Genomic DNA, 6000 nt, shown 5'->3' on the forward strand with positions numbered 1-6000 from the left:
GGTCCAGATCTTATTGTATCAATAATTAGACCATGATAAAATGAGTCCCATCAGTGAGTATTAATGTTGCACAAAGACTGTCTATGCTAAATGATCATATATGTCCGTGTCTTGTAAGCTCTTGACTTCATTTCATAATAATCAAAATAATAAAATCTTCCACATTGTGTTTCAAGGCTTTTTTGTACAGTCATCAATGTTGCCACATTAAGTGTCAATCCCCATATTGTCCCTTTAGAATGGACATCAATTATATTTTGTTTTTTGAAGCCTGGTATCATGAGCCTATTTTGGTCTCAAATTTGAAAATAGCAGAGGGAGAACTGTATATTCCTGCCTCTGGATCTGAAGTTCTAGGATTAGAAGACACGTGGTCTACAAGTTATAACATTGGGTCTCAAACATAGAACTTTTGTACACAGTATTCAAGCACTCTACCAACTGAGCTACATCTCCAGACAGAAATTTTCTGAAATTATGCTGGCTACAAAGCAATGACGTTGGTGACACTCATCATTCCAGCATGTACCCAGTACCTAATACACCTTGGGAATTCTTGGAGAAACTTAACCTCAATAAAGAGATTTATCTTCCTTGACAATTGCTGCTGAGGTAGTTATTATTAACAGAGGTGAGAATAACAGTTCAAAATTTTCCAGAGAGTTAACAATGTAATGTTCACAGATAAGACACACAAGCAACTACAAGAAACAACAAAATATTCTTTGCAAGGAAATGTATGAGAGCAGCTGTCACACGCGTAAATGAACTAAAATGGATATTTCTAAACAAAAGAACTCAAAACCCACACAGGAAACTCCCTAGACATACAAAATTTGCATCTAAAGCAAAATAATTGGAGATGATTTTTTAAAAAAAAATATCATCCTTATCTTTAATTCTGTGCTGTTTATGCTAACTACCATTTCATTTAATTCAACCAGAAAGAGAGACAGAAACCATAGATGTGGTGTGAAAGAAAGATGAAGGGAACAAAAATGGCTGTACACTAGCCAGGTGCTGAAGATGCTCTTGCACAGTTTCAGAGACCAAGACAAGGAGCTGTTAGGGTATCAGCAAGGGTAACTGTTGGCATGTCATTGTAGGTAACACAGACCTCTAAAAAGAAGATCATTATGTAGTGGGTTCTGGCATTCATATCGTAGATTGTGAGAGGTTAAGGCAGTGAGCCAATAAAAGAGATAAACTCAGAATCCAGCCTAATGATGACTCGTAGAAGCCAGAATATAAGAAAATTATTTGAAAGACGAGAAAGGGCAGAATTGCTAGAGTATTCTCTAGCATAATAAAATGGCAAAATGTATAACATAATCTTAGTGGCTGTTCTGTGTGACAATTTAGGATGAACCTCAATATGCCTGAAGAAGATGAAGTTTGTGGAAAATTCTAGCCCCTTGAAGTTTTCAGTTCTAGTTGTCCACTCTTCAGCTCAGTAACGTAATTGCTTGGTGGTTAAGAGCACAGACTGCTCTCTTAGAAGTCCTGAGTTTCAATTCCCTGCAACCACATGGTGGCTCACAACCATCTGTAATGGGATCGGATGCCCTCTTCTGATGTGCCTAAAGACAGCTACAGTGTACTCATAAAAAATAATAATAATTTTAAAAAACCTCAAAGAAAAATTAATTGGTGCTATAATTAAGTATTTTATTCTTATTGTACATGTTGGTTATTTACTCTCTTGCCCTTTATTTTACAGCCTTTGCAATTGTTACCAGGGGTGATTCAGTTTCCACTATGACTTTTTTCTATAGTACTTCTGGTTGATTCTCCACTTTCACCAGCTTGTTGGCCCATCTCACTGAAGAATCCACAGTTGTAGTTGTTCCTTTAAGCTTTGTGGGGTGGCACATAAATAGCAGAATAAGAAAAGAACAAGTCAGGCCGGGCGGTGGTGGCGCACACCTTTAATCCCAGCACTTGGGAGGCAGAGGCAGGTGGATTTCTGAGTTCGAGGCCAGCCTGGTCTACAGAGTGAGTTCCAGGACAGCCAGGGCTACACAGAGAAACCCTGTCTCGTAAAAAAAAAAAAAAAAAAAAAAAAAAAAAGAACAAGTTCAAAGTCAGTGTGATATACATAACTATATTATGACTCCAGATGAATGAATGAATATATAGATACACAGACAGACAGATAGATGGATAGGTAGATAGATCAATTGATAGATAAATAAATAAATTGATTGTTTGATGATAGATAGATAGATAGATAGATAGATAGATAGATGGATGAATAGATAGATAGATAGATAGATAGATAGACAGACAGATCCTTTGGCACCTAAATTATTAGTTAGTAAAGTGGTCTGTGCTAAGCCATGCTCAGGGTAGACACATAGACAAGCTAGCTGTCTAAGTGGCCCAGTACACTGAGTTTATACAAGCAACTGGGAAATCTTCATCAATTATTTGGTTCATTGGGCTTCTAAGTATCAGAGCCTGAAGGAAGAACTTCTGTTGCTTTAAATTCTTATGTGTCAATTAAGCTATCCTTCCATTTTGCAGTTGGTAACACTTAGAAAACCTGTGACTGAACATCATATCTTTCCCTTGTTCTGTAAATAAAAGCTAAAATGCCTGGGGGAGAGGAGCAGTGAGCTTCTGGAAATGGAAATGTTTGTGTTAAGGAAAAATGTTCACCCTGCGGACCACAACAGTCCTTTTTCTCCTCGCCTCTCTCCAGAGCCAGCCTGGTCTTATGCTGCTGTTGTATTCTAAGTTTTTATAGCACTGGATGCAGACTGGAGCTACAGGCAATACATTCACCAAGGTTAGCATAAGCTGCTGCTTAATCAAGATGAAATGATCAGACATTCAAAGATTTCAAAATAAAGACAGCTGCTTCAATAGCATTCTCTGATCTTTCCACTCCATTTCCACAATGAACTGGAAAACACACCCAATCTAAGTAAGGAAATCCCCCCCCGCCCCCCCCCCCCCCCCCCGGCATATAACAAAAATTTCAAGCCATGAAAGTCCTATGTCCTTTCAGTTTCCTGCCTGATAATAGCAGAACAACACAGGTTGTATCAAAGGCTATTGTAATGCAATAGAAACTTTCTTTTCATAAGCCATTTGCATATGTATAAACTTAAATATTGAACGAGTTCACAAACAAATACTTAAAATGGTCTCATCCTGATTTTTACTTGAATATATATCTCCTACATGTTTGGCCTGAGGTTATAAATTTAACAAATGCTAATTTGTAATTTTTCTGTAGACTTTTCAGTATTGTATATAAGCAGATATATAATCAAGAATGCAGTTAAAGAATAGTAGCCACACATAACATTTATAGCTTTTTACATGAAATTAAATTTAATGACTTCTAATTGTTTTTTAAAGACCTTGATATATTATTGGAGTACTCCCAATCTCTGTGATAAATTGTCTATATTACTGTCAGAGTTATTATCTACCCAATATGACAATTTTGTCTCAAAACTGTCCTGTAACTCTCTACTTTCCTTCAGACCAAGTCGCAAATTTCAAAATCATCCACATTCTGCCTTTTGCTAGTGTGTTTTCTGACAATATCACTTAATAGTATGAACTGCGAACAAAGCCTGAACGGCAAGATCATCCTTGACCTCATTGAGAGCATTCAGTGCTGCTGCTCTTCTGTCCTAGAACCTCTCCAACTGCTCACTTCCTTCTGGTTTCCTCAGGTGAGGCCATGGCCACCAAGTCCACGTGGAGTGGCTCATCTGAAGCTTTCAGTGAGACTTTGTACTTCCTTGGAACATGTAGCATCTACATTGTGAGACAAGACCTGTTTGGCTTCTCTGCCTGACAGAATATGGTAGAAAAGATCAGTTGTCCCAAACTGACTCATTTGGTGAGTTATTTAAAGCATTGCTTACACTGTGTATTTGCCAAGCATGATTTCCCTTGCTACCTAGAAAAGAATGACCTGAAACAATGGTTCTTCGTCCTAACAACCTGCAAGTTCTTGCTTGCCTTGCTGTGTTGCATTAGTGTATAACATGAGAATACTAACTGAGCCTGGGCTTGAAGACGGAGCACTCCTAGCTTCATGGTGACATGTCGTTTCTTCCATTCTCATTCACTCCTTCTCTGAGTGCTTATTTCTGAAAGGAGGACACCTCCGTGATTGTCGTTTACATGTTGCTTTAATTGGGGACTTTATCACTGTGAAACACATTATAACCTAAAACAACTGGAAGAGGAGAAAAAAAGAGTTTTTTTTTTTTTTTTTTTTTTTTTTTTTTAACATCAGCAATATGTAGGAAAGTCAGAGAATAACCTAGAGGCAGGGACCAGGAGGCGGGAACTGAAGCACAGTCCGTGGAGTCGTTCTGTTCACTAGCTTGTTCCTCTTGTTGGCTTAGCACGCTTTCTTTTTGCCTAGGACCATCGACCAGGTGTGGCATTTCCAACAGTGGACCACTTCCTTCAATGTTAATTACTAATCAAGAAAATTCCCTACAGACTTGCCTACAGGCTAATTTGGTGGGGTATTTGCTCAATTGATGTTGTTTCTTTCCAAATTGACTCTACCCTGTGTCGAGATGACATAAACTAGCCAGAAAACATGTACATAACTCAATATACCGCTCTACCATGTTGATGTAAAAGATTCTTTCTAACTTGTTTGTGTACACTAATTCCATGTTAGCTAAAACCCTAGGGGTATCTTTTACATATCTCGTATGTAGATATCTTGTATGTATATGTGTTTATATATATATGATATATATATATATAATATATGTATATGCATGCAAATTCAATTTTAATCTATTTATTGGTTCATTTGATAGTTGAACTATTCATTCAGTAATTTACTTTCATATTCTAAATAAATTCTAAGATTCTTTAAGTGATGACCAGTCACAGTTAAAAACAATTCGTGTAAACAGGTATGATACTTTTTCTGATTTTACTGAAATTGAAAGTGTGTTTCAAAAAGCAAGTTTTAGCAAATAGTACTTCTGATGGAGTGGGCATGTTATTCAAAGGTTAGACATCTCTTGGAGATACTGATTTCTAACGTGAATATTAAAGGACGAGGAGGAAATACTGGCCAGTGTAGAAAGTGGAAGGACAAAGATCAGGATGCTTACATGTGCATTCTGAAGAAGAAAGATAATGAAGAAGAAATTTGAAAGGAGAAAAGCCGATAAAAATTGTTTCTAGAAGGAGCGAATAGAAAAAGAATGAAAAGAAAGATATGGAAGAGAAAAAATGTGTTGATTAAGACTTCAGGTGAAAGTACAAGAGGCTGGGGTGTTGCTGAGGACGTGGCTTAGCTGCAGTGCATAATCTGTGGGTCGACGCCTCGTTAGGGGGCTTAGATGACCCTTTCACAAGGGTCACCTATGAAATGTTGGAAAATACAGATTTTTACTTTATTAGTCATGATAGTAGCAAAATTTCAGTTATGAAGCAGCAGTGATGTAGGTCACCACAACATGTGGAACTATATTAAATGGGCACAACATTAGAAAGATTGAGAACAACTGGTTTGGAGGATAAAGTACTTCTTACCCAAGTGTAAGGAACTGGTTTTGAATCCCAAGAACTCATACAAAACCAGGTGGTTTTATGTGGTTCTAATTCTCAGAATCCTAGTGAAGATGGGAGACAAAGACAGGAGAGTATGGAGTCTCCAGGCCATTTAGCCTGTCTCGGGCAGGAATGACTTCCAGATCTAACTTTAAGACATATAAAACACACACACACACACACAGAGAGAGAGAGAGAGAGAGAGAGAGAGAGAGAGAGAGAGAGAGAGAGAGAGATGTGGATGGTTGGGGGAAGAGAAAGAGAGGGGGAGAGAGACACCCAGAGTCAGAGAGAGATAGAGACAAAGAGACTGATTACATCACATATAGAAATATGGGTTTTATTTTTAAAAGAAAGTAGATGTAGCATTTTTAGTAAAAGTTACAATTTAATATAGAAATAAATGTTATTTTATCCTGACTTCTCCAAAACACAACTTAAGGAGCT

The sequence above is a fragment of the Arvicanthis niloticus genome, chromosome 18, assembly GCF_011762505.2.
Source record: "Arvicanthis niloticus isolate mArvNil1 chromosome 18, mArvNil1.pat.X, whole genome shotgun sequence".
NCBI lineage: Eukaryota > Metazoa > Chordata > Mammalia > Rodentia > Muridae > Arvicanthis > Arvicanthis niloticus.